The sequence below is a fragment of the Oryx dammah genome, unplaced genomic scaffold, assembly GCF_014754425.2.
Source record: "Oryx dammah isolate SB20612 unplaced genomic scaffold, SCBI_Odam_1.1 HiC_scaffold_5, whole genome shotgun sequence".
Classification (NCBI taxonomy): Eukaryota; Metazoa; Chordata; class Mammalia; order Artiodactyla; family Bovidae; genus Oryx; species Oryx dammah.
The window spans coordinates 914,607-939,276 of record NW_024070189.1 but is presented as its reverse complement, the minus strand read 5'-3'; the positions used below and the strand labels follow the sequence as shown (position 1 = coordinate 939,276).

Genomic DNA, 24,670 nt, shown 5'->3' with positions numbered 1-24,670 from the left:
TCTGTAAATAACCTGAAATACTGCAAGGTTTCCCCTCTCCAATCTCCTTTCTACCCCTGGAGTTTTCTTCACTCATGTGTGTAGCAAGCTTTCCTTACAGCCTCACATTTGAAGAATTCTACAGACGATGAGTAGAGGAGGCAATGGCACCCCCCTCCAGTACTCTTGCCTGGAAAATCCCGTGGATGGAGGAGCCTCGTGGGCTGCAGTCTATGGGGTCGGAAGGGTCGGACACGACTGAGCGACTTCACCTTCACTTTGCACTTTCATGCATTGGAGAAGGAAATGGCAACCCACTCCAGTGTTCTTGCCTGCAGAATCCCAGGGATGGGGGAGCCTGGTGGGCTGCCGTCTATGGGGTCGCCCAGAGTCAGACATGACTGAAGCGACTTAGCAGCAGCAGCAAGTCCTCCGAGCACGTTTTTATTGGGTAACTGCTCTGACTCAGGACCGGAGTGAGGATGAGACACCGTCACGCACAAGGGGCTTTCAGCAAGGCTCTCTCAGGCTGATCCCGCTCTTCCTGAAGTCTCACAGAAATGTTCAGTTGCTAAGTTCTTTGAAAAACCCATGGACTGTAGTGCACCAGGCCCCTCTGTCCTCCATGGTCTTCCAGAGTTTGTTCAAATTCACGTCCATTGAGGCAGGGATGCCATCTCACCATGACACCGTCTCCCCTTGGTGCCCCTTTTCCCTTTGCCTTCAATCTTTCCCATCATCTCAGGCATCATCACGTTTACTTTTTCTCTGGCAGGTACCATGGGTCTCTTATTTAATGACTTTGTTCATTATGGCTTTGACAAGACTGTAATCTCCACTGAAATAATGGCTAATTTTTGCTGAGGGTTGGATGTATACCAAACACTGTATTAAATGCTTTACAAATCTTACTTATACATTTTACAAGTGTTATCTCATCTAGTCTTTCCTGAAATGCCATGAGGGTTATCTTCCCCATTTTATTTTCTATGTTATTAAATCATTATTATGGTAATATAATTTAATAACAATTATATCAATATAACTATTCATAATATATTAATATGCTATATATTGTATCATTTTCAGTAGGAGAACATTGAAGCTTAAAAATACCCATAAGTTGGCCAAAGTCACATGTCTGTCGAGCACTGAGGTGGCAGCACCTCTGGCTGACTCATTATGGACCCCTTACTCTCAGTGCCTCCCAAACATCTCAAGCAAGAGATAGATTCACCGCTCTGCCCACTCCAGCACCTAGCATGTCTCTTCGCACACAGAAGTACTCAAGAATACAAGCTGTATTTACTACAAGCACGTAGCTTGTGAAGATCATAATTTTATAGGGTAGAAAAGGCCTTTTGACAATCAAATTCTCAAATCTAGAAAGTGAGTTCAGAACTCCCACAACTGTCCTGGAACCCAGCCCTGGGGCTAAGGCCCATGCCCAGGTCTACCTTGATGAATGGCTCACAGCTCAGAACAAACCTAGACTTTTAAGACTGCTTAGAGAATCTCTGTACCCCAGATGAACTCTCCTGGGATCTACTGAAACTATTAAGCAGAAGTATAACGTGTGCTAAACAAAGCCCATTTCTGGCTGTTGTAAAATCTTATTCGCCTGATCTAACCTGTTGAGAGAAGAAAACTTTCCATGACCCACTTTGACACCAGTGCTCAGGGAAAATATGTGTTTGAAATAGCTACTTCTTTGATTACTGATTTAGTCACAAGATTCCTGCCTCCAACAATGGAAGCAGAGGGCCCAAGTACATTTCATTTCTTTAAAAAGACTATGATCTTTTGCAGCTACTGAGCAGATACTTCTTTGGACTGGCTGAAGTACTTCTGAGCCAAGCAGAAAAGAAAGATCTGTGGCCTGGGAAAGATACTTGGCAGAATTGAGCCTTGAATAAAAAAGGAGGCCCATTCTCTGTTACAACGTCTGCCAAAATAGCTACTGAAAAATCCACAACACTGACATCATTCCTGACCTGCTGTAAATCAAGAGGAAGACCTTTTCAACATGGGTCACACCAAACAAATAACTCTTGCCAACCAGCAGAGCATTGGAGAATTCAACTCAATTCTGATGCTATTCACCTGGAAATAGCATCCAATGCCACAGGTTAAGGATACACCCCACAAGCCCACCCTCTGCACTATACACACCTACACTGTAGGCGCCAGTCCAAAAGCCAAGGTTGTTACCTGCTTTTCTCACTGATCATCAACAGGTTGGGGTGCCTGTGACCTTCTCCTTGGGTTGGGTTAATTTTCTGGAGCAGCTCAGAGAGCACAGAGAGCTGGTTTACCTCCTGGATCACTGGTTTACTATAAAAGGATATAGCTCAGAAACAGGCAGATGGAGAAGGTGCAGAGGGCAAGGTGTGTGGAAGGGGCACGGAGCATCTGTGCTTTCTCTGAGGACACCACTCTCCCAGCACTTCTGTGTTCAGCAGCCTGGACACTCTCTGAAGCCTGTCCTTTTGAGTTTTATGGAGGGTTTATATCAAATGATTCCTGACTGATTAAATCGTTGGCCATTGGCAACTGATTCAACTCTTAACCCATCTCCTCTCCCTAGAGGTGAGGGCACGGGACTGCGAGTTCCAATCCTCCCATCACATGGCAGGGGCTTGTGGCAACCAGACCCCGTTCTTAGGCGGGCTCCAAAAGTCACCTCATTAACAGCACAAGACACCTTAAAGGCTCTCATACCTTACAAAATTCCAGGGGTTTTAGGAACTCTATGCCAGGAACAGCGATAAGGACCAAACATATATTTATTATAAATCACAATATTATAGATGGTAAGTACAAAAGTTTTGTTAAGTAACTTCGCATATAGCATTTTCTTGAATGAGATTCAAGCTAAATTATACTCTTTCCAAAGACAACAAAAAGACTCTGTTCATGATGGCTCTGTAAAATATCTAATCCCAATTAAAATTGGAATGTTTACAGGGACATATATCTATGTAGATAGTATAGCCAGAGAGGGCAAATTTTGATAAAGCTGCTGATTTCTGCTTTTTTATTGAAATATATACCTTGAAAAGATAAGATAAAAGGTAAACTAGAGACTGGGAGGAAATATTTACAAATATATATCAAATTAAGAACTTATATTTGAAATATACAAAGAACTCTTGAAAGTCAATAATAAGAAAATACACAACTGAATTAAAAAGTGGGCAAGAGATCTGGAGACACCCAGACATTTCAGAATCAACATAGTAAATATGAACATAGTACCAAGGCAATCTACAGATTCATTGCAATTCTTCAAATTACCAATAACTTTTTCACAAAATTAGAACATAAATTTACAATTTGTATGGAAAATATAATCAATAGCCAAATTAATCTCAAGAAAGAAAAACAGAGCTGGAGGAATCAGGCGCCCTGATTTCAAGCTATACTACAAAGCTGCAATAACCAAAATAGTATGGTATTGGCACAAAGACTGGCTCTAGGTGAGTGATCACACCATTGTGATTATCTGGGTTGTGAAGATCTTTTCTGTACAGTTCTTCTGTGCATTCTTGCCACCTCTTCTTAATATTTTTTGGTTCTGTTAAGTCCGTAACATTTCTGTCCTTTATTGAGCCCATCTTTGCATGGAATGTTCTTGAAGAGATCTCTAGTCTTTCCCATTCTGTTGTTTTCCTCTATTTCTTTGCATTGATCACTGAGGTTGGTTTTCTTATCTCTCTTTGCTATTCTTTGGAACTCTGCATTCAAATGGGTATATCGTTCCATTTCTCCTTTGCCTTTCACTTCTCTTCTTTTCACAGCTTTTTGTAAGGCCTCCTCAGACAACCATTTTGCCTTTTTGCATTTCTTTTTCTTGGGGATGGTCTTGATCCCTGTCTCCTATACAATGTTATGAACCTCTCTCCATAGTTCATCAGGCATTCTGTCTATCAGATCTAGTCCCTTAAATCTATTTCTCACTTCCACTGAATAATTGTAAGGGATTTGATTGAGGTCATACCTGAATGGTCTAGTGGTTTTCCCTACTTTCTTCAATTTAAGTCTGAATTTGGCAATAAGGAGTTCATGGTCTGAGCCACAGTCAGCTCCTGGTCTTGTTTTTGTTGACTGTATAGAGCTTCTCCATCTTTGGCTGCAAAGAATATAATCAATCTGATTTCAGTGTTGACCATCTGGTGATGTCCATGTGTAGAGTCTTCTCTTGTGTTGTTGGAAAAAGATGTTTGCTATGACCAGTGCATTTTCTTGGCAAAACTCTATTAGTCTTTGCCCTGCTTCATTCTTCATTCCAAGGCCAAATTTGCCTGTTACTCCAGGTGTTTCTTGACTTCCTACTTTTGCATCCCAGTCTCCTATAATGAAAAGGACATCTTTTTTGGGTGTTAGTTCTAAAAGGTCTTGTAGGTCTTCATAGAACCATTCAACTTCAGCTTCTTCAGAGTTACTGGTTGGGGCATAGACTTGGATTACTGTGATATTGAATGGTTTGCCTTGGAAACGAACAGAGATCATTCTGTCATTTTTGAGATTGCATCCAAGTACTGAATTTTGGACTCTTTTGTTGACCGTGATGGCTACTCCATTTCTTCCAAAGGATTCCTGCCCACAGTAGTAGATATAATAGTCATCTGAGTTAAATTCACCCATTCCAGTCCATTTTAGTTCTCTGATTCCTAGAGTGTTGGCATTCACTCCTGCCATCTCCTGTTTGGCAACTTCCAATTTGCCTTGATTCATGGACCTGACATTCCAGGTTCCTACGCAATATTGCTCTTTACAGCATCAAACCTTGCTTCTATCACCAGTCACATCCACAGCTTGTTGTTTTTTTTTTTTTTTTGGCTTTGGCTCCATCCCTTCATTCTTTCTGGAGTTATTTCTCCATTCTTCTTCAGTAGCATGCTGGGCACTGATCTGGGGAGTTCCTCTTCACTGTCCTATCTTTTCGCCTTTTCCTACTGTTCATGGGGTTCTCAAGACAAGAATCCTGGAGTGGCTTGCCATTCCCTTCTCCAGTGGACTGCATTTTGTCAGAACTCTCCATCATGACCCATCTGCCTTGGGTGGCCCTATTTCAATAAGTTAGACAAGGCTGTGGGCCATGTGATCAGATTGGTTAGCTTTCTGTGACTGTGGTTTTCCTCAGCTTTACTCAGTGATCAATGCAAAGATATAGAGGAAAAAAATAGAACTGGAAAGACTAGAGTTCTCTTCAAGAAAATGAGAAATACCAAGGGAACATTTCATGCAAATATGGGCACAATAAAGGACAGAAATGGTATGGACCTAACAGAAACAGAAGATATTAAGAGGTGGCAAAAATACACAGAAGAACTGCACAAAAAAGATCTTCATGACTGAGATAATCACAATGGCATGATCACTCACCTAGAGCCAGACATCCTGGAATGTGAAGTCAAGTGGGCCTTAGGAAGCATCACTATAAACAAAGCTAGTGGAGGTGATGGAATTCCAGTTGAGCTATTTCAAACCCTAAAAGATGATGCTGTGAAAGTGGTGCACTCAATATACCAGCAAATTTTGAAAACTCAGTAGTGGTGATGTGACTAGAAAAGGTCAGTTTTCATTCCAATCCCAAAGAAAGGCAATGCCAAAGAATGTTCAAACTACCACACAATTGCACTCATCTCACACACTAGCAAAGTAATGCTCAAAATTCTCTAAGCCAGGCTGCAACAATACATGAACTGTGAACTTCCATATGTTCAAGTTCGATTTTGAAAAGGCAGAGGAACCAAAGATCAAACTTCCAACATCCATTGGATCATCAAAAAAGAAGAGAGTTCCAGAAAAACATCAATTTCTGCTTTATTGACTATGCAAAGGCCTTTGACTGTGTGAATCGCAATGAACTGTGGAAAATTCTTAGAGATGGGAATACCAGACCACCTAACTTGCCTCTTGAGAAACCTATATGCAGGTCAGGAAGCAACAGTTAGAACTGCACATGGAACAACAGACTGGCTCCAAATAGGAAAAGGAGTACGTCAAGGCTGTATATTGTCACCCTGCTTATTTAACTTATATGCAGAGTACATCATGAGAAACGCTGGACTGGATGAATCACAAGCTGGAATCAAGATTGCCAGGAGAAGTATCAATAACCTCAGTTATGCAGATAACATCACCCTTATGGCAGAAAGCAAGGAAGAACTAAAGAGCCTCTTGATTAAAGTGAAAGAAGAGAGTGAGAAAGTTGGCTTAAAACTCAACATTCAGATAATTAAGATCTTGGCATCTGGTCCCATTACTTCATGGCAAATATATGAGTGAACTGTGGTTAGAGTGACAGACTTTATTTTGGGGGGCTCCAAAATCACTGAAATTGATCACTGAAATCATGGTGACTAAATCCATGAAATTAAAAGACGCTTGCTCTTGGGAAGAAAAGTTATGACCAACCTGGAAGCATATTGAAAATCAGAGACATCACTTTGCCAACAAAGGTCTGTCTAGTCAAAGCTATGGTTTTCCCAGTGGTCATGTATGGATGTGAGAGTTGGACTGTGAAGAAAGCTGAGCACCAAAGAATTGATGCTTTTGAACTGTGGTGTTGGAGAAGACTCTTGAGAGTCCCTTGGACTGCAAACAGATCCAACCAGTCCATCCAAAGGAGATCAGCCCTGGGTGTTCATTGGAAGAACTGATGCTGAAGCTGAAACTCCAATACTTTGGCCACCTGATGTGAACAACTGACTCACTGGAAAAGACCCTGATGCTGGGAAACATTGAAGGTGGGAGAAGAAGGGGATGACAGAAGTTCAGATGGTTGGATGGTCTCACTGACTCAATGGACATGAGTTTGGGTAAGCCTCAGGAGTTGGTGATGGACAGGGAAGCCTGGCGTGCTATAGTCCATGGGGTTGCAAAGAGTCAGACATGACTGAGTGACTGAGGTGACTGACTGACTGAACTGGTTCAAAGACAGAAATATAGATGAATGGTGTAAGATAGAAGGGCCAGAGATAAACCCTTGCACCTGTGGTCACCTAATCTATGACAAAGGAGGCAAGAATATACAATGGAGAAAAGAAAGCCTCTTCAGTAAGTGGTCCTGGGAGATGGACAGCACCATTGTCCTACATGTGGACAGCTGCACGTAAAAGAATGAAATTAGAACACGTCTAACACCACACACAGCAATCAAGTCAAAATGGATTAAAGGCCTAAATGTAACACCAGATACTATCAAACTCTTGGAAGAATATATAGGAAAATCACTCGTTAACATAAACCACAGCAAGATCTTCTTTGACCCACCTACTAGAATAATGAAAATTAAAAAAACAAAAATTAAAAAGTGGAACCAAATTAAACCTTGAAAGCTTTCTCACAGTAACGGAAATCATAAACAAGATGAAAACACAACCCTCAAAATGAGAGAAAATATTTGCAAATGCAGCAACAGGTAAAGGATTAATCTCCAAAATATACAAACAGCTCATGGAGCTTAACATCAGCAAAACAAACAATCCAATAAAAAAAAAGAGCAAAAGACCTAAACAGACATTTCTCCAAAGAAGAAATACAATGGCCAAGAGGCATATGAAAAGATGCTCAACATCGGTAAGTATCAGAGAAATGCAAATCAAAAGTGCAATGAAGTACTACCTCACACTACTTCACACACACTACTACTTCAGAGACACCACCCTTATGGCAGAAACTGAACAGGAACTAAAGAGCTTGATGAAACTGAAAGAGGAGAGTGAAAAAGCTACTTTAAAGCTCAACATTCAAAAAACTAAGATCATGGCCTCTGGTCCCATCACTTCATGGCAAATAGATGGGGAAACAGTGGAAACAGTGTCAGACTTTATTTTTTCGGCTCCAAAATCACTGCAGATGGAGACTGCAGCCACGAAATTAAAAGATGCTTGCTCCTTGGAAGAAAAGCTTTGACCAACCTAGACAGCATATTAAAAAAAGACATTACTTTGCTGACAAAGGTCCATATAGTCAAAGCTATGGTTTTTCCAGTGATCATGTATGGATGTGAGAGTTGGACTATAAAGAAAGCTGAGCGCTGACGAGTTGATGCTTTGGATTGTGGTGTTGGAGAAGACTCTTGAGAGTCCCTTGGACTGCAAGGAGATCCAACCAGTCCTTCCTGAAGGAGATCAGCCCTGAATATTCATTGGAAGGACTGATGTTGAAACTCCAATACTTTGGCCACCTGATGCAAAGAACTGACTCATTGGAAAAGACCCTGATGCTGGGAAAGATTTAAGGCAGGAGGAGAAGAGGACGACAGAATATGAGATGGTTGGATGGCATCACCGACTCAATGGACATAAGTATGAGCAAGCTCCAGGAGATGGTGATGGACAGGGAAGCCTGGTATGCTGCAGTCCATGGGGTCATAAAGAGTCAGACACAACTGAGAGACTGAACTGAGCTGACTTCACACTGGCCAGAATGGCCATCTTTAAAAAATCTACAAACAGGGATCACAAGACTTCCCCGGTGGTTCAGTGGCTAAGACTCTGCACTCCCAATGCAAGGGGCTCAAGTTCAATCCCTGGTCATGGAACTAGACTCCACTTTCTAAAGTGGAAGGAGTAATATCTAGTAATTTCCCATATCTAGTAATTTCCCATATCTAGTAATTTCCTGCAAAGATACTTCTGTCACAAAATGAAAACATATATATTCATGATTGCTTGTTGATAATTATATTAAAAGTCACCAAATGCTTCTACCAAGGAATGTGCTTGAGTAAACTATGGCATGTCTTTACGACCTCTATACAGCTGTAAAGAAAGAGAAAGAGAATGATACAGTACTCCATCTGCTGTGATTTTCACATATATTATTATAACAGCTCAGTTGTGAAAGGGAAGGAGAATGAACATGCAGAAGTAGAAAGAGAGAAACTGCTTGCTGTTACGACGATTTGAGATACGCCTCTTCAGCTGTTTCACAAAGAGCTCAAGGCTGGCTGTGGGTGCCTCTAGGTACTGAGCCAACTTCCTATCCTGCCTCCTCCGGAGAGACTCACATGGAAACAGTCTTGATATTTTCACTGCTTCTCAAGCATCTCCCTGGAAATTAGGAAATTGAAGGGCATTAACTGGTTCTCATTAATGATTAGAGGGAAGGAAATAATCAACTCAATCTTTATTTCTTTATCTATAGCCAGCTTCTGCTGAAAGAAATATCTGTTAAGTTTCTCAAGAATTATCTATAAAGTGTTTTATAAAGAAGTCCAACAGAAGGGAGCCCTCTTACACTGTTGTGTGCTTAATTGCTCCGTCATGTCTGACTCTTTGCGACCCCGTGGACTGTAGCCCGCCAGGCTCCTCTGTCCATGGAATTCTCCAAGCAAGAATACTGGAGTGGGTTGCCAGGCCCTCCCCCAGGGGGATCTTCCCAACGCAGAGATCAAACCCAGGGCTCCCACACTGCAGGCGGATTCTTTACCGATGGAGCCACCAGGGAAGCCCAGGAATACTGGAGTGGGGGGCCTGCCCCTTCTCCAGAGCATCTCCCTGACCCAGGAATCCAGGGTCTCCTGCATCACAGGTGGGTTCTTTACCAGCTGAGCTACCTGGGAAGCCCCCTTACGCTGTTAGTGGGAATGTAAATTGGTACAGCCACTGTGGAAAATAGTATGGAGGTCACTTAAAAAACTAGAAATAAAAGCGTTACCTACAATTCCACTCCTAGGCATATATCTGGAGAAAACTATAATTCAAAAAGACACATACAACCCAATTTCATTTCAGTACTATTAACAATAGTCAAGATATGCTGCTGCTGCTGCTAAGTCGCTTCAGTCGTGTCTGACTCTGTGCGACCCCATAGAGGCAGCCCACCAGGCTCCCCTGTCCCTAGGATTCTCCAGGCAAGAACACTGCAGTGGGTTGCCATTTTCTTCTCCAATGCATGAAAGTGCAAAGTGAAAGTGACGTCGCTCAGTCATGTCCGACTTTTTGTGACCCCATGGACTGCAGCCCACCAGGCTTCTCCATCCACGGGATTTTCCAGGCAAGAGGACTGGAGTGGGGTGCCATCGCCTTCTCCAAGTTAAGATATGAAAGCAACCTAAATGGGCATCGACACACGAATGGATAAAGAAGCTATGGTACATATATATGATGGAATGTTACTCAGCCAGAAAAGAGAATGAAATAATGCCATTTGCATCAACATGGATAGACCTAGAGATTATCCTGCTAAGCGAAATAAGTCACACAAAAAGACAAATGTCATATGATAGCATATGGAATCTAAAATATGATACAAATGAACCTCTTTACAAAATAGAAGCAGACTCACAGACATAGAAAACAAACAGGGTTACCAAAGGAGAAAGGGGGTGGGGAGAGATAAGTTAGGCATTTGGGATTAGCAGATATAAACTGCTGCTGCTGCTGCTAAGTCATTTCAGTCGTGTCCAACTCTGTGCGACCCCATAGACGGCAGCCCATCAGGCTCCCCTGTCCCTGGGATTCTCCAGGCAAGAACCCTGGAGTGGGTTGCCATTTCCTTCTCCAGTGCATGAAAGTGAAAGGGAAGTCGCTCAGTTGTGTCCGACTCTTTGTGACCCCATGGACTGCAGCCCACCAGGCTCCTCCGCCCATGGGATTTTCCAGGCAAGAGTACTGCAGTGGGGTGCCATTGCCTTCTCCGACTGCTGCTGCTAAGTTGCTTTAGTCGTGTCCGACTCTGTGCGACCCCATAGAGGGCAGCCTACTAGGCTCTGCCGTCCCTGGGATTCTCCAGGCAAGAACACTGGAGTGGGTCGTCATTTCCTTCTCTAATGCATGAAAGTGAAAAGGGAAAGTGAAGTTGCTCAGTCGTGTCCGACTCTTCGTGACCCCATGGGCTGCAGCCCACCAGGCTCCTCCGTCCATGGGATTTTCCAGGCAAGAGTACTGGAGTGGGGTGCCATTGCCTTCTCCAGATATAAACTACTATGTTTAAAACAAACAGCAAGATCCTACTATATAGCACAGGGAACTATATTCAATATCTTGAAATAACCTATAATTAATCACTTTGCTGTACACCAGAAACTTACACATTGTAAATCAACCGCACTTCAATTTTTAAAAAAGAGACAATTCCAACAGAGAATTCCTGAATTCAACATATCATATAAATTACATACCAATATTCATATATCTATATATATCAATGATATCTATACCATATATCTATCTATACAATAATCTTCTTTGATGTATAAGTGACTTATGAGGATATTTTCCCCAAAGATAGTTCTTACCCCAGGCTTCTGTCAACTCTTAAAATGAAAACTTTGTTTCATTTCATATAAACACAGAACATACAAACTTGTATCAAATAGAAATATCAATTTCCTCTTGACTGCCCTGCCATTTAGAACGTGAGATAAGGCCCAACAGAGCTGGGAAGTAATGAACAATGTATATAATTGTATAAACAAAACAAGGTTCTGTATGGGTTATTCCATTTTCAGAGAAATGAGAAGAAAGTATTTAATCAGAGATACGTTCTGTTACAAATCTATGACCTGTCATAAACATGCCCTAATGAGAGATGACAAAAAAATACCATGCCAGTGGATACATACTTTTATTAAGATGTTTCTGTTACAAATCTATGACCTGTCATAAACATGCCCTAATGAGAGATGACAAAAAAATACCATGCCAGTGGATACAAACTTTTATTAAGATGTTTCTCCCAAAGATAACATTAGTTTCATTGTCAGGGTTTAAGCTGTTGGAACAGACTAAGAATAATCAGACGTTTTTGGTAAGGAAATATGTCAGAATCACATTCAGGTCTAATTAGACTTTAAAAGCTTTTGCACAGCCAAAGAAACCACCAACGAAATGAAAAGACAACCCTGAATAGGAGAAGATACTTGCTACTGATCTAATCAATGCAGTGTTAATATCCAGAATATGCATACAGCTAGTATAACTCAGCATCAAAAGTACAAATTGCTTAATTAAAAAAGGACAGAAGAATTGAATAGACATTTTTTCAAAGAAGACATACAGATGGCCAACAGGTACATGAAAAAAGGCTCAACATGACTAATTATTGGGGAAACGCAAATTAAAACCACAGTGAAATATCACCTCACACCTGTCAGAATGGCTGTTATCAAAAAGAATACAAATAACAAATGTTGGGGAGGACTTAGGAAAAAGGGAAGTTTGTGCACTACTGGTGGGAATGCCTGCTGATGCAGCCACTGTGGAAAACCATATACAGTTTTTCAAAAATCTGAAAATAGAACTATGTATGACTCGGAAATTTTACTCCTGGGTATATATCTGAAGAAAATGAAAACAATAATTCAAAAATATACATGCACATCAATGTCGACAGCAGCATTACTGACAGCTGGAAACAACCCAAGTGCCCATCAACAGATGAACGGATAGAGAAGCTTTGAAAATATACACAGCAAAATACTGAGCCATAAGAAAAGAGTGGGATTTTGCCATTTGCAACATGGATTGCCTTGGAGGATCTTACGCTAATGAGATAAGTCTCTCCCGCTCCAGCTGGGGGAAGCCAGCTGCCTGACCCTAAGGCCATGGAGGGAAAGGACTTTATACTGAGAAACTGTGTTACCTGGTCGGCAGCTGCAGAAGATCCAGGGCCTACTAATGACCATGTGAGAGAATCGAGAACCAGATCCTTCACCTCTGGCCAAACACTGTCATTCATGCACGCAGCCCTGTCTGCGAGCCAGCCTGTGGCTTCCCAAGACATCCTGAGCCAGAACCGCCAGGTAACCCGCTCCCTAGTGCCCGACACTCAAAAATCATGTGAGATAATAATGGGGGTGGTTTTTTCCAACTGCTAAGCTTTGTGATGGTTTGTTACATAGCAATAACTAACTTATACCTTTAGTCAGTGATTTTGCAGTACCTTGATGGGGAGTCTGCACTGATCAAGAAAGAAGGATAAAATGAAGTTATTTATGGCCAATCAAAAAAAGAAAAAAGCTAGTATCTTATAACTACAGTGTCTTTTCACATTAAGCACCAAGCTTCAATCTCACCCTTGTTAGAAGCAGAGATGTCAGGGTCAACAGTTCTCCTTTACAGATTTGGAAACTGGTAGGTCTGTCTTGTCAAGGCTGTGGTTTTTCCATTCCTGTGGTCATGTGTGGATGTGAGAGTTGGACTATAAAGAAAGCTGAGCACCGAAGAATTGATGCTTTTGCACTGTGGTGTTGGAGAAGACTCTTGAGTCCCTTGAACTGCAAGGAGATCCAACCAGTCCATCCTAAAGGAGATCAGTCCTGGGTGTTCATTGGAAGGACTGATGTTAAAGCTGAAACTCCAATACTTTGGCCATCTGATGTGAAGAGCTGACTCATTGGAAAAGACTCTGCTGCTGGGAAAGATTGAGGGCAGAGGAGAAAGGGTTGATAGAGAATGAGATAGTTGGATGCAATCACAACTCAATGGACATGGGTTTGGGAGGACTCCGGGAGTTGGTGATGGACAGGGAGACCTGGCGTGCTGTGATTCATGAGGTTGCAAAGAGTCGGACACAACTGAGCGACTGAACTGACTGGACTGAGGTACAGAGAGGCCGGCTGTCTGTCCAGTGTTGTACAACAAGTCAGCAGACCTGACCTGGACCTCCACCTCTCATAGCTCTCCTCCCAGAGCTCTTCTCACCAGACTCCGCTGCCTCTGTTTACTGTTCCTATCCAACAGCTGGTGGGTGCCCAACTAAATTAGGGAGGAGGGGAATGTTCAAGAGTTTAGCTTTAGGTTGCAACACCCAATATAAGAGTTGGAGGGGTAATGAGAGCTACCAGCTGTTACATCACTTGTGCTATGCTTATTTTTATCATGTATCTTATTAAACCAGATAAACTGTCGTATTATGTATAGCCCAGTACCTAATTGGCAGATCTTCCGTCAACTCTTTATGTCTCAGAGACTTGATTAAAAACTGCATTTAATTTTTTCCCACCGCTCTTGAGATATAATTTATATATAGCACTTTTAAGTTTAAAGTGTATAACACAATGTATTACATATTGTGAAATAATTACCAGAATATGTTTAGTTAGCTTCCATCATTTCTTGTAGATATAAAAAGGAAGAAAAATGTATTTTCCTTGTGATTAAAGCTCTTAGCACCTACTCTCTGAACTCTGAAGTCGACCCTACAGCAGTCGACAGTCACCGTGTCCTGCGTTACACCCCTGCTGCTCGTAAAGGAGGAGGTTGTACATTTTATCACTCGCAGGCAGGGCTCCCTTCCTCCACTCCCCATCGCTAGTGTGCACTCAGAAAATAGTCACAACCTAAAAGCTGAGAGTTATGTGTTATTCAGTGGGAATTTCAGGACTTAAAGCCCGGGGGCAGCATCCCAGGTAACCCCAGAGAACTGCTCTGCGGGGGCCAGGGCAGGAGGCAGGTCACGGGGAAGTTTTGCAACAAAGGACGGGTAGTCTGAACATCAAAAGGTTATTGTGAATGAAAGAAATTCAGATATCCCACGTGAAGGAATTTAGCACATTTCTTTGCGTGGGAACACGCAGGACCCCGGCTCGCCGAAACCACTCCTTTGAGATGCTGCTCGCCTGTCTGAGGCCGGGATCCTGTGTTCTCACAGCCTGAGTTTCCCCGGGGCTCACGTGACTGTGCTAGCCTCTGTTTACTGACACGGCAGGAAATAGTCCACTTCTCACTGGTAACCACAAACCTGATCTTTCAAGAGTCTGGGGCTTTTACAAGATTCCGCATTGAGTGAGTTCGTAGGGCGTTCAATCTTACTGCATGTTAATCGAGGTTCTTAGGAGTGAGGTGAAATTATGTTTTCACAGTTTCTTTCGTGTTTTAGAAGGGTCATTTAGGTCTCATATATACAGATCACTTAGAAGAAATGAATAAGCTATTGAAAAAGGCTTACAAACAACCAAGATGCCCCGGCTTCCATACTGAGGAATACACTCGATCTGTGGAAGGATGGGTGAGTATTTGGTTGTCTGTGATCTATGTTGATTTGTGATTCACTAAACTATTTTTGCGTGGCATTGGTTTTAGTCACGTCTTTAGATGTTCGGGGACAATAAGCATGGAAACATCGTGAAACTGAAGGATCTTATGAACTGGGAAAACGTTTGGGAGAACAAGCTTATGCTTCTTACGCTAAGAGAGTATTAAAACAGTCACCGCAAAACTAATATGCTGTGTTGTTGTGGGGGTTTCAGTTTATTTAGGACGAACACTCCGCGTCTGTGACCCTCTCCAGTCAGAAGTTCTTTGAGATGACGCCTTCGGCCTCGGGCCTCTGGGAACGGAGCCGTCCGGCTCAGCCGCCGCGAAAGGCCCCGCAGTCCCGCAGCCACCTGGCCCTGCGCCGGCCGGGCTGCGCTCGGCCGGGCGGCCCGTCGGGGGTGCGCGGCGCTCGGCCCGTCGGGGCTGCGGGACTGCGGCGCTCGGCCCGCGCGGGTCCCGGGCTCTCTGCGGCCTTTTCCGTGTGGGGGCCGAGTCTGGGGGCTCCACCGCGAGCAGAACAGAAAGGCCACGCACGTACTCTCAGGGCAGGTTGCTCCACCACTTCCAGTTCCCCGACTTGCCGTGTCTAAAGCACCTGAGATTAGCCTGGCTAGGGTGGGGACGCCCCCCGCCCCAGCCGTGTGGTCCTTCGTTAGAGCTGACGAGCATCAGCCTCTTTACTAAAACTGGGTCAAACTGCCACCTTCCTCACCGCACTGCTGCTGTCGCTGCTGGTGAGCCTCCAAGTCCTGTCTGACTCGGTCGCTGTAGCCCTCCAGGCTTCTTTGTCCGCGGGGTTTCCCAGGAAGGACGCTGGAGTCGGCGTCACTTCCTGCTCCGGGGGGTCTTCCTGACCCAGGGACTGAACTCGCCTTCCCTGCATCTCCTGCGTTCACAAGCGGATTCTTTACCGCTGCACCCCCAGGGGAGCGTGCAAGGAGGATGAATAATGTAATGTCTGTACCTTACATACTATAATACCTATGACATAATAACTTTCAGCAAATGAGCTGAAAACGTTATTTACTTAGTAACGATTTCTTAAATGATAACAATCAGGCAATGGAACCTTGCTTCTCCTGCTTGCCATAATGTTCTGGGGAATAAAGCAAGGAAAATAATGGTGAGTGAGAAGGATGAGAGGCTACAGAAGTAAACAAACACTAAGCCATAATCTGCTAATTTTAATTCACATTATCTAGGGATAGATCGTATCAAACTGTGGGAGAAAACGACACATTTATGAAGCACATATCAAGCTTTTGAAATATTTTTCTAATCCATTAAATATATTTTCCAAAACATTCATCTGGCATTTAACTTGCACACTTTCAAGACACAGTAGCCTTATTTCTTCATTTAATTTGTAAAATACACAACCATAATTTCCTAGGTGATGCTTTGAAATATGATTTCATATTTCACTTTGAAACGTGATTACCATATACAAAAAAACCATACAAAAAAAGATCTTCACGACCCAGATAATGATGATGGTGTGATCACTCACCTAGAACCAGACATCCTGGAATATGAAGTCAAGTGGGCCTTAGGAAGCATCACTATGAACAAAGCTAGTGGAAGTGATGGAATTCCAGTTGAGCTATTTTAAATCCTAGAAGATGATGCTGTGAAAGTGTTGCACTCAATATGCCAGCAAATTCAGCAGTGGCCACAGGACTGGAAAAGGTCAGTTTTCTTTCCAATCCCAAAGAAAGGCAATGCCAAAGAATGCTCAAACAATTGTACTCATCTCACATGCTAGTAAAGTAATGCTCAAAATTCTCCAAGCCAGGCTTCAACAGTACGTGAACTGTGAACTTCCAGATGTTCAAGCTGGATTTAGAAAAGGCAGAGGAACCAGAGATCAAATTGCCAGCTGGTGGATCATCGAAAAAGCAAGAGAGTTCCAGAAAGACATCTGCTTCTGCTCTATTGACTACCCCAAAGCGTTTGACTGTGTGGATCACAATAAACTGGAAAATCCTTCAAGATATGGGAATACCAGACCACCTGACCTGCCTCCTGAGAAATGCGTATGCAGGTCAGGAACTAACAGTTACAACCGGACATGGAACAACAGACTGGTTCCAAATTGGGAAAGAAGTACGTCAAGGCTGTATATTGTCACCCTGGTTATTTAACTTATATGCAGAGTACATCATGAGAAATGCCGGGCTCGATGAAGCACAAGTCAGAATCAAGATTGCTGGAAGAAATATCAATAACCTGAGATATGCAGATGACACCACCCTTATGGCAGAAAGTGAAGAAGAACTAAAGAACCTCTTGATGAAACTGAAAGAGGAGAGTGAAAAAGTTGTCTTAAAGCTCAGCATTCAGAAAACTAAGTTCATGGCATCTGGTCCATCACTTCATGGCAAATAGATGGGGAAATAATGAAAACAGTGACAGACTTTATTGTTTTTTTCTCCAAAATAACTGCAGATGGTGACTGCAGCCATGAAATTAAAAGACGCTTACTCCTGGGAAGAAAAGTTGTTACCGTGGGTGCGTGGATTTATGTCTGGGCTTTCTGTTTTGTTCCATTGGTCTATATTTCTGTCTTTGTGCCAGTACCATACTGTCTTGATGACTGTGGCTTTGTAGTAGAGCCTGAAGTCAGGCAGGTTGATTCCTCCAGTTCCATTTTTCTTTGGCAAGATTGCTTTGGCTATTCGAGGTTTTTCGTATTTCCATACAAATTGTGAAATTATTTGTTCTAGCTCTGTGAAAAATACCGTTAGTATCTTGATAAGGATTGCACTGGATCTAGCAGAGACATTACTTTGCCAACAAAGGTCCGTCTAGTCAAGGCTATGGTTTTTCCTGTGGTCATTTATGGATGTGAGAACTGTACTGTGAAGAAGGCTGAGCGCCGAAGAATTGATGCTTTTGAACTGTGGTGCTGGAGAAGACTCCTGAGAGTTCCTTGGACTGCAAGGAGATCCAACCAGTCCATCCTAAAGGAAATCAGTCCTGAATATTCATTGGAAGGACTGATGCTGAAGCTGAAACTCAATAGTTTGGTCAAATGATGCAAACAACTGACTCATCTGAGAAGTAGACGACAGAGGATGAGATGGCTGGATGGCATCACGAACTCAGTGGACAAGAATTTGAGTAAACTCCGGGAGTTGGCGATGGACAGGGAGGCCTGTCATGCTGCGGTCCAGGAGGTCACAACGAGTCGGACACGACTGAGTGACTCACACTTTCTCTTCATTTAAATCACATAAAATCTTCAGTAAAGCTTTACTCAAATCCTTCTGGCAAAGGCAGCTTTTTCTCTTGGACTTCTCCAGATAATGTTTAGCAACTATTCCTGTTATAATTGCTTTCTAAACATTTATTTACATACTTCTTTCCTCCACTAGATGGCAAGCAGATCAGAAATACAAGTTAAAATTTTTCTTTTTATTTCACCTTTTGCAGAAAGGGGATACATAAATAGTAACTGAGTGAGTGATTAAAGGAATGAATTTGATTCTTGTGGAGTGCAATACATAGAAATTGTATTCTGAGATCTGTATCTATATATCAATTAGAGATCAGTAAAATACATGGTATTTAAAAATAACAATGGTCTTAGCCTATGCCAGACCCTTGCATTTACTTATAATGGTATAGTGCCAGCCAGCATGCACGCTCAGTTGCTTCAGTCATGTCCGACTCTGTGACTTCATCGACTATGGCCAGCCAGGATCCTCTGTCCATGGGATTTTCATGGCAAGAATACTGGAGTAGGTTGCCATGCCCTCCTCCAGGGGGTCTTCCTGACCCAGGGATAGAAGCTGCATCTCCTGGGGCTCCTACATTGCAGACAAATCTTTACCACGGAGCCACCAGGGAAGCCCCATAATGGTATAATAAAGATGGCGAAATAAGAGATGAAGGAGAACTTTAAGAAACTCAACTCTGCAAGAGAACGCTCAGCAGTTCTGAGATCAGTTACTGGCATCTTGTATCTTATTATCCGAAAGCAGGTATTAATTCCCTAGGGGGTACACAGCAGGCTGCCTGTAGACCACCTGTGAACCAGACTCTCCAGCTGCCAAGAAAGGCTCTGTTGTGGTGGTGGGTTTTGCCCCCTGAGTAAAGGATTTAAAAACTAAACCCCAGTTTAGACTGGGGGTAGGAAGGAAGCCCAGTGGGCTGCTGTCTATGAGGTTGCACAGAGCCGGACACAACTGAAGTGACTTAGTAGTAGTAGTAGTAGGAAGGAAGGGGGCAAAGGCTTTTTCCTTCTGCTCCCAAAGTGGCTTCCGAGCCGCAGCTCTGGGGATTGTCCCTGGCAGGTCGCCTGGCACAGGCTCCCACCACTGCCCCTGCCTGCAGAGCTTGTCTCTGACCAGCCCACTGGCAGGCGGACCTGCCCTCGGACCTCCCGGGAGGCACAGCTCCTCCTGTCTTGGGGGCACCACCACCCCCGTCTGTCTCTCGGAACCTGGTGCCCGCTTTCAGCACCATTTCTAGGGCAGCTCACAGCACCATCCAGGGCGCTCGGGACAGTTTCAGAGTGAGGCTGCACTTTTTGAAGGACAAGTTCAAAAGTAGGAAGGTAAAATCCCTGGATTACAGACCGCAGCGCTGTGCTCTCTGTAATCCTCCACAGTCCACTCAGCACCCTGTGTGAGTTGGGATTCCCCCTCTGGAGTTGCGGCTGCTCGAGGACACCACCCTGACCCTCAGGGCCTGGGGGACACAAGCCTGGTGGAGATTTCGCTGCACACGTCTCCCTCTTCTGGTGGTTTTCGGAGGCTGTTTCCCTTCCTTCCCTTCAGTGCATGTGGTTGAGGTAAAGATGGATGATATCCACTGTCTCCTTCATTCAAGGGGTTGGTTGGTTACCCACTATGTTCTATGCTGCAGAGATTCTATGCTGAGACAAACAGCAAAAATCCAGGAATGTTATCTACGTATGAATCTATGTATGAAAAAAGATAAATCGCTTTTCTGATGGCCTTGTGAAAGATACAAGATTATGTAATCTTTAGCTACTATTGGCAACTACGGGGAGATGAGGTACATGTGAAAAAGTGTGTACGTGTGAGACGAGACAGAGATAGAGAGACGTAAAGAGAGAGAAAATCCTGAAAATGATACCTGAGTTCCCGAATTTAACCCGACTGACCTAAAGCTGCTCATGTTTTTTAAATGCCATTCAATAAATTACTTCTTTATCATTTGCATTAAATTAAGTTTGAATTAAGTTTCTAACACATGTTTGAATTAAGGCAATTTGAATTAAGTTTCTAAAACAATTTGTATTTAGTTTCTGTAACTAAAAATGGCTCAACTGATTAGAAAACTAACTGAGTGGAAAACTAAGGGACTGGTGAAAGGTCTGAATCTCACTTGCTCATCTTTTCCTCAATAGCAGCCACATAATCAGGTACCCAGAATTCCTAGGACAGTTTTACTTCAAGTGTGTGCTCCTATTTTCCCTATGAATATATTTTTACATTTCATACGTTATCATTTTTTTCCAGAAATAAATGGTAATTATGCTCATGGGCAAAAGGACACCAACGAAAACCAAGTTCCCCCACAGTTACCTTGGCCCTTTTAGTATTCTTTTATAAACCTTATATTATAAAAGGAGTTAATGATAGCTGCTCTCCACAAAGAAATGTTGTGAAGATTAGTTCACATTTGTAAAAATAGAAAGGTATATACATCAAATAATACTTTATGAGCTTACATAGCATATAAAATAGAAAGGGTATAAGTGATTTAGCTGACACTAAACAGCTTTTACTTAGCAAACAAAGGTCCGTCTGACCAAGGCTATGGTTTTTCCAGTGGTCATGTAGGGATGTGAGAATTGGACTGTGAATAAAGCTGAGTGCCGAAGAACTGATGCTTTTGAACTGTGGTGTTGGAGAAGACTCTTGAGAGTCCCTTGGACTGCAAGGAGATCCAACCAGTCCATCCTAAAGGAGATCAGCCCTGGGATTTCTTTGGAAGGACTGATGCTAAAGCTGAAACTCCAGTACTTTGGCCACCTCATGCGAAGAGTTGACTCATTGGAAAAGACTCTGATGTTGGGAGGGATTGGGGGCAGGAGGAGAAGGGGACGACAGAGGATGAGATGGCTGGATGGCATCACGGACTCGATGGACGTGAGTCTGAGTGAACTCTGGGAGATGGTGATGGACAGGGAGGCCTGGCATGCTGCGATTCATGGGGTCGCCAAGAGTCGAACACGACTGAGTGACTGAACTGAACTGAAAGAAATGTAAAACATATGAGAGATATGTGGTTATGACCAAATTTTAATGTAACAATTTTCTTCCTGACGTGTAATGTGATCAAATAAGTGCCCATGTATATTATGTTGCAGGAAAAATTCCTACAAAAATTTAAACATGAAGTAATTTTGTTGTACTTTGAACAATTAATCGTATTAAAAATAAGAGAAGTGCCTGAAAATAAAAAACAGAAAATATGCAGCAATTCAAGTTATCTATTTTACAAATTTTCTAATATTCAAGTTCAATTTTCAAGAATATCCTTTTCTTAAAAATTCTTAGTTCTCTTTTTTCTATCTTGTCTCAGCAAGAATAAATAAGTTATGTGGATACTTGAGAGAAATTAAAAGTATCCATTAATTAGTGATGCTTTTTCTATTAATTTTTTCATTTAATTAAATTCAATTAAATTCATTTGACGTTTTTGTTTCATTTACTGAGGGATCCTCACATGTTGGGTACTATTCTAGACACTGGTAATACAGCCATGAAAAGCAAAAGCATTTGCTCTTATAGGCTTTACATTAAAGTGGATGAAGAAAGCAATAATGAATGGTTATATGTTAAAAAGTGATAAGTGCTATCACGAAATGCAAAGCAAGGCAAAGTAATAAAGATTGACCAGATGGGGCCGTCTGTAATAAGGACGTTGTCTCTGAAGAGATGAATGAGCAGAGATCAGGAGGAAGTAAGAGGGTGAGCTTTATGAATATCTTGGGAAAGAATGCTGGGCAGAAGCAAAGGCCAATATTCAGAAGAGCCAGCTCATCTCCTGAGGTAGGAGCAGGACCCAGAACCAGACACATGATCAGAACAGACCCGAGAGGACCACAGGCTCACTGCTCTGACAGGCCTGTATGCTCTGGGCTATGTTCTCTGCTCGTGGACAGAGGCTGGGGCAGAGGGGACGCAGCCTGGCGTGGCGAGGAAGCAGTCATCAAACTCAGAGCTGCAGAGACTGAGGCAGTAGTGTTTGTCATCATCATCCTGGTTCCAATAAAGAAATCTGCCAGGTTACTGACTGACAGCCGAAATAATGAGCAAACTCTAGTGTCCAAACACAACACCGAATATAGTCTGTGCAAAAGCAGTTTGGAAATGTCACCAGACAACTGGGTGGCTGCAGCCTTCCATGACTAATAGCAGAGAACCCTGGGGTAGAGAGAGAATTTGATTTTCAACAGTATCACATGCTAATATTCAAAATGCCCAATTTTAAAGAAAAAAAGAAACTCACAAGACATACAAAGAAGCAGTAAAGTGTGACCCTTTCAGAAGAAAATGGAAGTTGATCGAGCTGCCCTGAGGAAACCCAACATTAGACTTACTAGATAAGAGTTAAATCAACTGCGTTACATATATGCCAAGTGATGAAGAAAACCGCAGACAAAGAACTAAGGGAAATCTTCAAAGTGATATGTGAGTGAAATGAGAATACCAATAAATAGAAATCTTACAAAGGGACCAAATAAAACTCAAGATAAACATACCGTAACCAAAATAAAATTTAAAAATTTCCAAGGGATTCAATAGTAGGTTTGTGAACTTGAAAATAAGACAACTGAAATTATCCAGTCTTAGGACCAGAAAGACAAAGAATGAAGAAAAGTGAACAGGATCTGAGGGACTTGCAGGACACCGTTAAGCAAATCAACATATGCTTTGTGGACCTGCCTGCCATAGATCTATATATATATGAAGGAATAAGACTTCCCTGGTGCTCGATGGTAAAGAGCCTGCCTGCCAGTGCAGGAGACATAAGAGACATGGGTCCAATTTCTGGATCAGGAGGGTCGCCTAGAGGAGGGCATGGTGACCCGCTCCGGTATTCGAGGACAGAGGAACCTGGTGGGCAGTTCACGGGGCAAGAGTTGGACACAACTGAAGTGACTTAGCACTGGAAGAAACACTGGCTGAAAACATCCCAAATTTGAGGAAACATAGGAATCTACATATACAAAAAAAATCTCAACAAACTCCAAGTATGATAAATGCAGAGATCAACACGAAGACATTTAAATCAAATGAAAGGCAAACAGAACATGTTGAAAGCAGAGAGAAGTGACTGATCATGTATAAGCAATTCTTAATGAAATTAACACCCAGCTTCTCATCAGAAACCATGGAGGCTAACAGGCAGTGAAATGACATGCTTAAAATAGTTTTTATGAAAAGCTGTTAAGCAAGCATTCTATATTTGGCAAAACTATCCTTCAAAAGTGGCAAAGAAATTAAGACATCCCCAGATTTTTTAAGTTGAGTGTTCTTTGCTTTTAGACCAGACTTTACAAGAAATGCTGAAGGAAGTTTTAAGTCTTGAAATGAAAAAACACTAGACAATTCAAAGTCACATGAAGAAACGAAGAACACTGGTAAAGGTAAGTATGTAGATAAATTTAAAAGCCATCTGGTTTGTAACACTTTAAAAAATTCTCTACATGATTTAAAAGACAAACTCATAAAATTGTGATTACAAGCCTATGTTTGGAAACACACAGTGTATAAAGATATAACTGGGATAAAGTTTAAACAGGCTAGTAGAAGGCGTCTTGTTCCCTGGCTGTCCCCCCAGCACTAGTCAACCTACAGTCTGCTCTGTATTTGGAATCTCTTTCCCATTGCCTTTCATCATGACCTTTACTGTTCTTCCTTTTAGCTTGAACCTCTCCATGCTCTGTTGCAAATGAAGTCAGTTTTGCAGGGAAGATACTAGGAGTTATCTGTTTTATGACGTGCTTCTCCACTCAGGAAAATTTCTGAGCCTTGGATCTGGAGCTGGGAGAGGGGGGACAATGGTGAGCTTCTTTCTGAATGACACTCTCATGCGAGAAGCTGTGTCTGGTGTTGGTGGGGGAAGCTCACCATTTTGGCTGGTCTCTTCTGGTATGTAACCTCCACTGCATGAGCCGAAAGGATAATCAGATCCCAATGTTCTCAGCAGGCTGTGTCCACAGTAGAGTCCCATTCTGCAAATCAAAGCTCAGTGGGGAAAGGCTCTCATCTCTCAACTGTACTCACCACAGACTTAACCTCAGGAGCAACAGGTGGCTGTTTTTGAAACACAAGTGATTATTAAATAAAGTATAATATTATATTGTGGGATTTACATACATAAAAGTAAAATAAATGAAAAGAGAACACAGAATGGGGGGATTAATGCATTTTTTCTATGATAAGTTTTTTTTTTTTTTTAGTATCATATCAAGTCTAAGCAGACTGTGATAAGATAGTAATGGATACTGGAATTCATAGAACAATTATTTTTAAAAAAATGTACAAACAGATATAGTGAATATCACTAGAAAAAATAAAATGGTTTGTAAGTAGGAAAAAGAGAACAAAAAGAAGATGAAATAACAGAAAATAAATAGCAATATGGTAAATCCAAAAACAACAATATATATGTTAAGTTTAAATGGGTTAATCACACCAATAAAAAGA

The 24,670-nt window shown here is 42.3% G+C and overlaps 1 pseudogene; it reads left to right on the top strand.

Annotated features, from left to right (window-relative positions):
* The first annotated feature begins 15,244 nt into the window (after nucleotides 1-15,244).
* Nucleotides 15,245-24,670, top strand: part of LOC120863286 — a 106,387-nt pseudogene continuing 96,961 nt past the window's right edge.